The following is a 12,206-nucleotide window of genomic DNA, read 5'->3' as shown; positions in this document are numbered from 1 at the left end:
ACTCTGGCAGTCTGTCCTAATCTTCTGACTCCTTCTGATTCTCTGGCTCGTTCTGTTTTCACCTGTGACTAACGTGTTCTTTCTCTGTAACCTGTCTCTCTAAAACCCTCCTGGTAAAACTGTCTCCTTCCTTTATTGCTCTCTGCACAGCCCCTCAAGTAGCTTCCCTTTCCACTCTCTCTCTCTCCTTGTGAGAGTTGAGTATATCTTATTCTGTCAAATCTTTTTTAGATTCATCACCTTCTCTGCCGCTCAATTAGACATCATGTTCCCTGTACAGACTAACTTTACCTTCACTGTTTGTATACTAGGGGCATGTCTATATTTCAGCCAGAGAGATTAAAGGTATGTGCTAAGGGCTGAGCCCCACAACTAGAACTTTTTTTTCCAATAAATAATACAACCTCAGGGTTCATAATGTAATCAAGTATCCTGCAACGTGTGTGTGTTGTTATTTTGTTTTAGGGGTAGGAGTGACTGCAGAATATTTAGCAGTGTTACTTGGTGTCTACTTACAAGATACCTAAAACGACTATATTCTCAGTGATGGAAACCAAAGGCTCTTCTGACTTTGAATACCAACTATCCCCCAGAGCAGGGAAAAGAAAATCACTCCTAGCTGAGAAGCACTGGTTAGTCTCTGCTCAGAGAAAAGCATATTAATTATGATTTTGTGTATCTCTTTTCCTGAAAAGAAAACGATGCTAACATATATAATTGAATCAATTATGTGATTATACCTGCTAATTCGATCTGATCCACATGTATAATTAATGTTTCAAAACCTCTGATACCCTTCTCTGGTTCCCTATCATATTACTATGGCGTCTCCCATTACTGCATGGTTAGGATTCTTCATCACCAACCCCCCCAAAAATCTAACTTCTGTTCTCAAAATGTAATATTAATGTTTACATTTGGGTTACTTGCCCACTTATTCATAACCAAGTTGTGTCCATTTCTCTCAAATACTCACTCCTTTCATAAATGTAATTCTTGGTGATTCTAATAATTCCAGCCATGCTGGCTTGCCCTCCACCTTTCTCCAGCTTGGTTTCTATGGAGTTGTAACTACCACACATTTCCTATGTCTTCCTTGGGGTTATAAGTTTTCACTTGTCCTTTTTATCCATTGCAATCCTGTGCAGACCTGCAGCAGTGTAATCATATGTGGAATGTGCATTTCTTAGGATCAAATTAAAGGGACACATGTCACAGTAAACAAAAGACTACACTGAAAGTATGTTCTTTCCTAATCTCTACCCATCCCTGCAGCATGAAGGTATGCGTGTTATAACTAAATGTAGATTTTTAATTAAATAGAAAAATCTCGCCTTCCGCTCGACTCATGACTCGAGCCCCGGGCTACCTTGCCAGCAGAGTCTTGCCCAACACCCGCAAGGGTCCACACAGGACTCCCCACGGGACCCTAAGACCTCTGGTGAGTGGATCACAGTGCCTGCCCCAATCCAATCACGCGGAACTCGAGACTGCGGTACATAGGGAAGCAGGCTACCCGGGCCTGATCTGGGGCACAAGTCCCTTCCGCTCGACTCGAGACTCGAGCCCCGGGCTACCTTGCCAGCAGAGTCTTGCCCAACACCCGCAAGGGTCCACACGGGACTCCCCACGGGACCCTAAGACCTCTGGTGAGTGGATCACAGTGCCTGCCCCAATCCAATCGCGCGGAACTTGAGACTGCGGTACATAGGGAAGCAGGCTACCCGGGCCTGATCTGGGGCACAAGTCCCTTCCGCTCGACTCGAGACTCGAGCCCCGGGCTACCTTGCCAGCAGAGTCTTGCCCAACACCCGCAAGGGCCCACACGGGACTCCCCACGGGACCCTAAGACCTCTGGTGAGTGGAACACAGCGCCTACCCCAATCCAATCGCGTGGAACTTGAGACTGCGGTACATAGGGAAGCAGGCTACCCGGGCTTGATCTGGGGCACAAACCCCTTACACTCCACTCGAGCCCCGGCTACCTTGCCAGCTGAGTCGCCTGACACCCGCAAGGGCCCACACAGGATTCCACACGTGATCCTAAGACCTCTAGTGAGTGGAACACAACTTCTGCCAGGAGTCTGGTTCGAACACCAGATATCTGGGTACCTGCCTTGCAAGAAGAGAGCTTGCCTGCAGAGAATACTCTGCCCACTGAAACTAAGGAGAGTGCTACCCTCCAGGTCTGCTCATAGAGGCTAACAGAGTCACCTGAAGAACAAGCTCTTAACAGTGACAACTAAAACAGCTAGCTTCAGAGATTACCAGATGACGAATGGCAAACGTAAGAATCCTACTAACAGAAATCAAGACCACTCACCATCATCAGAACGCAGCACTCCCACCCCACCTAGTCCTGGGCACCCCAACACAACCGAAAATCTAGACCCAGATTTAAAAACATTTCTCATGATGATGATAGAGGACATCAAGAAGGACTTTCATAAGTCACTTAAAGATTTACAGGAGAGCACTGCTAAAGAGTTACAGGCTCTTAAAGAAAAGCAGGAAAACACAGCCAAACAGGTGATGGAAATGAACAAAACCATACTAGAACTAAAAGGGGAAGTAGACACAATAAAGAAAACCCAAAGCGAGACAACGCTGGAGATAGAAACCCTAGGAAAGAGATCTGGAACCATAGATGCGAGCATCAGCAACAGAATACAAGAAATGGAAGAGAGAATCTCAGGTGCAGAAGATTCCATAGAGAACATCGACACAACAGTCAAAGAAAATACAAAATGCAAAAGGATCCTAACTCAAAACATCCAGGTAATCCAGGACACAATGAGAAGACCAAACCTATGGATAATAGGAATTGATGAGAATGAAGATTTTCAACTTAAAGGGCCAGCTAATATCTTCAACAAAATAATAGAAGAAAACTTCCCAAACATAAAAAAAGAGATGCCCATGATCATACAAGAAGCATACAGAACTCCAAATAGACTGGACCAGAAAAGAAATTCCTCCCGACACATAATAATCAGAACAACAAATGCACTAAATAAAGATAGAATATTAAAAGCAGTAAGGGAGAAAGGTCAAGTAACATATAAAGGAAGGCCTATCAGAATTACACCAGACTTTTCACCAGAGACTATGAAAGCCAGAAGAGCCTGGACAGATGTTATACAGACACTAAGAGAACACAAATGCCAGCCCAGGCTACTATACCCGGCCAAACTCTCAATTACCATAGATGGAGAAACCAAAGTATTCCACGACAAAACCAAGTTCACACAATATCTTTCCACGAATCCAGCCCTTCAAAGAATAATAACAGAAAAGAAGCAATACAAGGACGGAAATCACGCCCTAGAACAACCAAGAAAGTAATCATTCAACAAACCAAAAAGAAGACAGCCACAAGAACAGAATGCCAACTCTAACAACAAAAATAAAAGGGAGCAACAATTACTTTTCCTTAATATCTCTTAATATCAATGGACTCAATTCCCATATAAAAAGACATAGACTAACAGACTGGCTACACAAACAGGACCCAACATTCTGCTGCTTACAGGAAACCCATCTCAGGGAAAAAGACAGACACTACCTCAGAGTGAAAGGCTGGAAAACAATTTTCCAAGCAAATGGACTGAAGAAACAAGCTGGAGTAGCCATTTTAATATCGGATAAAATCGACTTCCAACCCAAAGTTATCAAAAAAGACAAGGAGGGACACTTCATACTCATCAAAGGTAAAATCCTCCAAGAGGAACTCTCAATTCTGAATATCTACGCACCAAATGCAAGGGCAGCCACATTCATTAGAGACACTTTAGTAAAGCTCAAAGCATACATTGCACCTCACACAATAATAGTGGGAGACTTCAACACACCACTTTCTTCAAAGGACAGATCATGGAAACAGAAACTAAACAGGGACACAGTGAAACTAACAGAAGTTATGAAACAAATGGACCTGACAGATATCTACAGAACACTTTATCCTAAAACAAAAGGATATACCTTCTTCTCAGCACCTCACGGGACCTTCTCCAAAATTGACCATATAATTGGTCACAAAACAGGCCTCAATAGATACAAAAATATTGAAATTGTCCCATGTATCCTATCAGACCACCATGGCCTAAGACTGATCTTCAATAACAACATAAATAATGGAAAGCCAACATTCACGTGGAAACTGAATAACACTCTTCTCAATGATACCTTGGTCAAGGAAGGAATAAAGAAAGAAATTAAAGACTTTTTAGAGTTTAATGAAAATGAAGCCACAACGTACCCAAACCTATGGGACACAATGAAAGCATTTCTAAGAGGGAAACTCATAGCGCTGAGTGCCTCCAAGAAGAAACGGGAGACAGCACATACTAGCAGCTTGACAACACATCTAAAAGCCCTAGGAAAAAAGGAAGCAAATTCACCCAAGAGGAGTAGACGGAAGGAAATAATCAAACTCAGGGGTGAAATCAACCAAGTGGAAACAAGAAGAACTATTCAAAGAATTAACCAAACGAGGAGTTGGTTCTTTGAGAAAATCAACAAGATAGATAAACCCTTAGCTAGACTCACTAAAGGGCACAGGGACAAAATCCTAATTAACAAAATCAGAACTGAAAAGGGAGACATAACAACAGATCCTGAAGAAATCCAAAGCACCATCAGATCCTTCTACAAAAGGCTATACTCAACAAAACTGGAAAACCTGGACGAAATGGACAAATTTCTGGACAGATACCAGGTACCAAAGTTGAATCAGGATCAAGTTGACCATCTAAACAGTCCCATATCACCTAAAGAAATAGAAGCAGTTATTAATAGTCTCCCAACCAAAAAAAGCCCAGGACCAGATGGGTTTAGTGCAGAGTTCTATCAGACCTTCAAAGAAGATCTAATTCCAATTCTGCACAAACTATTTCACAAAATAGAAGTAGAAGGTACTCTACCCAACTCATTTTATGAAGCCACTATTACTCTGATACCTAAACCACAGAAAGATCCAACAAAGATAGAGAACTTCAGACCAATTTCTCTTATGAATATCGATGCAAAAATCCTCAATAAAATTCTCGCTAACCGAATCCAAGAACACATTAAAGCAATCATCCATCCTGACCAAGTAGGTTTTATTCCAGGGATGCAGGGATGGTTTAATATACGAAAATCCATCAATGTAATCCATTATATAAACAAACTCAAAGACAAAAACCACATGATCATCTCGTTAGATGCAGAAAAAGCATTTGACAAGATCCAACACCCATTCATGATAAAAGTTTTGGAAAGATCAGGAATTCAAGGCCCATACCTAAACATGATAAAAGCAATCTACAGCAAACCAGTAGCCAACATCAAAGTAAATGGAGAGAAGCTGGAAGCAATCCCACTAAAATCAGGGACTAGACAAGGCTGCCCACTTTCTCCCTACCTTTTCAACATAGTACTTGAAGTATTAGCCAGAGCAATTCGACAACAAAAGGAGATCAAGGGGATACAAATTGGAAAAGAGGAAGTCAAAATATCACTTTTTGCAGATGATATGATAGTATATATAAGTGACCCTAAAAATTCTACCAGAGAACTCCTAAACCTGATAAACAGCTTCGGTGAAGTAGCTGGATATAAAATAAACTCAAACAAGTCAATGGCCTTTCTCTATACAAAGAATAAACAGGCTGAGAAAGAAATTAGGGAAACAACACCCTTCTCAATAGTCACAAATAATATAAAATATCTTGGCGTGACTCTAACTAAGGAGGTGAAAGATCTGTATGATAAAAACTTCAAATCTCTGAAGAAAGAAATTAAAGAAGATCTCAGAAGATGGAAAGATCTCCCATGCTCATGGATTGGCAGGATCAACATTGTAAAAATGGCTATCTTGCCAAAAGCAATCTACAGATTCAATGCAATCCCCATCAAAATTCCAACTCAATTCTTCAACGAATTGGAAGGAGCAATTTGCAAATTTGTCTGGAATAACAAAAAACCTAGGATAGCAAAAAGTCTTCTCAAGGATAAAAGAACTTCTGGCGGAATCACCATGCCAGACCTAAAGCTTTACTACAGAGCAATTGTGATAAAAACTGCATGGTACTGGTATAGAGACAGACAAGTAGACCAATGGAATAGAATTGAAGATCCAGAAATGAACCCACACACCTATGGTCATTTGATCTTCGACAAGGGAGCTAAAACCATCCAGTGGAAGAAAGACAGCATTTTCAACAATTGGTGCTGGCACAACTGGTTGTTATCGTGTAGAAGAATGCGAATCGATCCATACTTATCTCCTTGTACTAAGGTCAAATCTAAGTGGATCAAGGAACTTCACATAAAACCAGAGACACTGAAACTTATAGAGGAGAAAGTGGGGAAAAGCCTTGAAGATATGGGCACAGGGGAAAAATTCCTGAACAGAACAGCAATGGCTTGTGCTGTAAGATCGAGAATCGACAAATGGGACCTAATGAAACTCCAAAGTTTCTGCAAGGCAAAAGACACCGTCAATAAGACAAAAAGACCACCAACAGATTGGGAAAGGATCTTTACCTATCCTAAATCAGATAGGGGACTAATATCCAACATATATAAAGAACTCAAGAAGGTGGACTTCAGAAAATCAAATAACCCCATTAAAAAATGGGGCTCAGAACTGAACAAAGAATTCTCACCTGAGGAATACCGAATGGCAGAGAAGCACTTGAAAAAATGTTCAACATCCTTAATCATCAGGGAAATGCAAATCAAAACAACCCTGAGATTCCACCTCACACCAGTCAGAATGGCTAAGATCAAAAATTCAGGTGACAGCAGATGCTGGCGAGGATGTGGAGAAAGAGGAACACTCCTCCATTGTTGGTGGGAGTGCAGGCTTGTACAACCACTCTGGAAATCAGTCTGGCGGTTCCTCAGAAAACTGGACATAGTACTACCGGAGGATCCAGCAATACCTCTCCTGGGCATATATCCAGAAGATGCCCCAACAGGTAAGAAGGACACATGCTCCACTATGTTCATAGCAGCCTTATTTATAATAGCCAGAAGCTGGAAAGAACCTAGATGCCCCTCAACAGAGGAATGGATACAGAAAATGTGGTACATCTACACAATGGAGTACTACTCAGCTATTAAAAAGAATGAATTTATGAAATTCCTAGCCAAATGGATGGACCTGGAGGGCATCATCCTGAGTGAGGTAACACATTCACAAAGAAACTCACACAATATGTATTCACTGATAAGTGGATATTAGCCCCAAACCTAGGATACCCAAGATATAAGATATAATTTGCTAAACACATGAAACTCAAGGAGAATGAAGACTGAAGTGTGGACACTATGCCCCTCCTTAGATTTGGGAACAAAACACCCATGGAAGGAGTTACAGAGACGGAGTTTGGAGCTGAGATGAAAGGATGGACCATGTAGAGACTGCCATAGCCAGGGATCCACCCCATAATCAGCATCCAAACGCTGACACCATTGCATACACTAGCAAGATTTTATTGAAAGGACGCAGATGTAGCTGTCTCTTGTGAGACTATGCCGGGGCCCAGCAAACACAGAAGTGGATGCTCACAGTCAGCTAATGGATGGATCATAGGGCTCCCAATGGAGGAGCTAGAGAAAGTAGCCAAGGAGCTAAAGGGATCTGCAACCCTATAGGTGGAACAACATTATGAGCTAACCAGTACCCCGGAGCTCTTGACTCTAGCTGCATATATATCAAAAGATGGCCTAGTCGGCCATCACTGGAAAGAGAGGCCCATTGGACTTGCAAACTTTATATGCCCCAGTACAGGGGAATACCAGGGCCAAAAAGGGGGAGTGGGTGGGCAGGGGAGTGGGGGTGGGTGGATATGGGGGACTTTTGGTATAGCATTGGAAATGTAAATGAGTTAAATACCTAATAAAAAATGGAAAAGAAAAAAAAAAAAAGAAAAGAAAAATCTCCAGTATCCAATAGCCCACTATAACTGAATCTTATCAGATTATTTGATTTTTTTTGGTAGAACACAAAAAATGATAATAAAGTCCCTTAAGGATTCATTAAACAGCCCAAAATAATTAATTTACTGTGTTTATGAACTCTCCCTTCTTTCCTACAAATGCAGCTAAATATATATATATATATGGGACTAGACCTGATAGTTTATTTCCGAAGAAAAGGTCCCAAGGATATGAAAGCAGCCCCTCTGCTTTTTACTGCTGAAACCTTGTTATTGAAAACAAAACTGCATGAAGTAAGAACTCAAGTTTACCATAGTTGGAAGAATGGGGTTTGGTTTTAAAAGAAAAAAATAGTAAATAAGGTCTAGAAAAGCATCTTTTTCTAAATAAATAAGATCGTTCGGTTTGGTTGTGCTTTCAAATAAGTGGCAGCTAGTGGGGTGTGTGTGTGTGTGTGTGTGTGTGTGTGTGTGTGTGTGTGTGTGTGTGTACTACACTACACTGAGCCATGTAAGAGGACTACAGTATTCAGGAATAGCTGTGTATACAAACCCAGGTCCTCTGGAAGAACTGCCTGTGCTTTTAACTACTGAGCCATCTTTTTTTTTTTTTTTTTTTTTTTTTTTTTTTGCCTGAGAAAAAATATTTTTTGAGGCAGAAGAAAAAAAAAAACTACAAAAGAAATCAATTAGAAGTTGCCAGGAGGCTCTCCTATGAGTGGCCATTACAAAGGAGTCATAGGTCATTGATTCTGGGTGAGGAATTTGTGGGAAGAGAGAGTGTGAGGACAGTGAGTGGAGACAGCCACTTTTACAAAGCTTTGCTAAGGAAAGAAGAAAAAGCAGAAAAGTACCTAGAACACATACATCTCGACCGTAACAAAAGAGGACGCCATGTGGTTGCTCCAGTGTCAAGTGCAGGCATGCGAGATGAGAGAGTATGTTTGTTACACCTGGTTACTGAACCAAGCCATCTTCTATTTAATCAGCTAGATTCCTCTTAATCTTTTCTTTAAGTTTTCTGGATGCATTGAAGGAAACTCATATGGAGGAGACAATCTTACACACAGTGATTCCTCAACCAGTCAAAACTAACAAAAGTTCAGGAGGATAGCTCTGATGTCTCTGTATAGGTGATATATAGATAGCTTATATACAGAGCTCTGATGGCTCTGGATGTCAAGTTTACACTGGCATACAGGTTACTGGGTTAATTGGATTGATTTTTCTCTTCTTAAGACCGGAAGTTTACATGGAAGAATACAGAGGGTAAATTTCCACTGAAATGCACACATTTTCAGGGTACTGCACAATTAAAAGTCCAAGAACTCTTTTTAGAGTCATCCTTCCATGTTACATTTTTGCTCGTCTATATCAGTCTTTAATTGGACCTGCTATTTCTCTAGTGTGTCTCCAACAAATCTATTTTTTACTCCAGATGTCAAGATGGTGTCTGTCAGCTTGTAACAAAAACAGTCTGAGTGGTTATCTCCATAACTGGACCGTAATATTTGAGAAGCTCTCATTGCTGATGGCAGACACAAAATGATTTGAATTATGAGTATTCTAGAATTTTCCCTTAGTGCCTCTACAGAAAAAGTTAAAAAATAAAATAAAATAAAATAATAAAGTAAAAATAATAAAATAAAACAAAACAAACTACAACGAAAACCACTCCCATTCTAGAGGAGTCATTCATTTCGTGTATACTCTTGGTCGTGCACATGTGCAGTAGGTAGCCTACCCTGTGAGCCAGCCCCAGCAGGGTCAGGTATTGAGATGGGACCCAGCTTCAGAGGAAGACCAAAGGCTGATACTGTCTCTTACTCTTCTGGGGGCCAGAAGCTGATTGCTTCTAGTGATTAAACTCTTATTATTCTGTGGCCAAACATTGCTGGCTTCTGGCAATTCAGCTTTCTCTCTCCGGGGTTAGAAGTTGTTGTCTTCTGGCAATTTAACACCTGCTGATAGCAGCAGGGGGTTAAGAAAATAAAGCTTAGTTCTTTGGGCTCTTTTCTCTTTGGCTTGAGAGCCCCTCACTGGCTAGGTTAGAGGCTCAGGGTTCCTTAACTCTTTGTGAGCCAGAGAGAAAAGACAAAGAAGAAAGAAGTCAAGCAGTGTCGCATGTGCAGGCACGCATGCTCACACACACAAACACATGTGCTCCGGTTGGGCCTAACCACCTATTTTTACCAGTTTCACAAGTGCACATGCATACTTATATACATACACATGTACCTACATACATATGTGTGTACACACATATAGACAGACAGACATATACACATTTAGTGGATGAAGCAGAGGCCCAACAACCACACTTTTATTTTTTTCTCTCAGTCTTTTTATACATTCTTAGACAAAAGTTCTTTATAAAATTACCTCATAGATAAAAAATGTTACACAAAAGGGGAGTTACAGAAGGATGTCAGTATAAAGTTCAAAGCAGTGTTTCATTCCATAAGCTCATTAAAAGTTTAAAGCAATAATTTCCCATGGCCTTGCTTTATCATAGTGCACACCTGTGGCCTCATCTTTGGACCTGACATAGAATAAATGTTTTTCCTTAGTCACAATTCTGTCTCAAGCCTATTTCTCTTCTGAGTGCAATTTATGAAAGCTCATTGTATTCCTTATTATGCAGCCTTTACTTACTATTCTATGAGGAGGGGGCACATTCTATTCCTAATTCTAACTTTATTACATCTTTCTGGCAAAACAACTCAAACTAGCTCCTTTAATTTTTTTTCCTAAAATTACTTTAATCAAATCAGGAATGCTATAAAGTCAGTAATGCATCTAAACAGCATTAATTCATGAAAGTTCATTTTCAAGTTGATCTGCAGGAAATTTGCCCAACAGGGTGGGCTGATTCCCAAGAATCATGTAATAGTGTCAGGAAAGGCACATCAGCAGTGAGAAGCAATCCTGGGACAAAGTCTCCAGGCTGTGCCTCTCCAGAGTGCACCCATCACAGCCATGCAACATGGTGAACTATCACAAGGAAACTCACTTGCTTGCCATAGCCTTTCCTAGATGGCTTCTGTCAGTAGCCTCTATTTTTTAGAGAGTTCTAGTTATTGGTAAAGTCACTTAAGTGCAAACATAACCTTTTGAAATGAGAACCTCATTTTTGTTTTTGAAACAGTCTGTGTATCCCCTGACTTGTCTGGAACTCACTATGTAGACCAGGGTGGCCTTGAACTCACAGAGATCTGTCTGCCTCTGCCTCCTGAGTGCTTTGATCAAAGGCTTGCACCACCATGCCCAGCCAAAAGTTTATAAGTGTGTATGTGTACATCTATTGCACACTACAGACAAAGTCCAAGAACTCCTTTTGGAGTCACCCTTACGTGCTACATTTTTGCTTGTCTGTGTCAGTCTTTAATTGGATCTGTTATTTGTCTAGTGTCTCTGCAACAAATTTAATATATTTTTACTCCAGATGTCAGTGTTTCCAGATGGTCTAGTTATTGGTAAGGCCACTTAAGGGCAAACAACCTTTTGAAATGAGAACTTCATTTTGTTTTTGGAACAGAGTCTAACTGCTTATTCCTGACTTGTCTAGACTTCACTATGTAGACCAGGCTGGCTTTGAACTCACAGAGACCCACCTACTTCTGCCTCCTGAGTAGTGGAATCAAAGGAGTGAGTGAGCTACCCCAACCATAAAAGTGTACCCCATGAATTGTCTCCCATCTTCTTTGTTTCTACAGCCCTTCTCTGCCCCATCCCTGCTCCTGCCTCTCTGCCTCTGTGTCTCTTTCTCTCACATACAAACATATATACACATACATAGACATTTTCTTAAAAATAGAGAAGAGCATAAGATAGTGGTTTTCAGCTGAAGGCTGCTTGGACCCTTAGGGGCCCACTTGGCAACATCTGGGTTCATTTTGGTTGGCACAACAGGGAAGAATGGGCAGAGGATGTTACAGCAGCCAGGAGAGAGATGCCTGGGGTGCCACAGCCAAGACAACCACCACAGAAGAACCAGCAGCCAAAAACGGTTTAAACCCAAACTATCACTAATACAAAGATTAAGAATGATTAATAGACAATTAAACTCAAAGCGGGTACAGAACAGTTTGGGCTTGTTTGGTTTTCTTCTTTTGGGCCATTTCCTAACATATGGCAAGTGTGAAAGTATTTGATAATCCATTATTTATTATTATTATTTGTTTTGTTTTTGTTTTTTTCGAGACAGGATTTCTCTGTGTAACCCTGGCTGTCCTGGAACTCACTCTGTAGACCAGGCTGGCCTCAAACTCAGAAATC

The sequence above is a fragment of the Mus musculus genome, chromosome 8, assembly GCF_000001635.26.
Source record: "Mus musculus strain C57BL/6J chromosome 8, GRCm38.p6 C57BL/6J".
In the NCBI taxonomy this organism is placed as follows: Eukaryota; Metazoa; Chordata; class Mammalia; order Rodentia; family Muridae; genus Mus; species Mus musculus.
Note: the sequence above shows the minus strand (reverse complement) of the source record.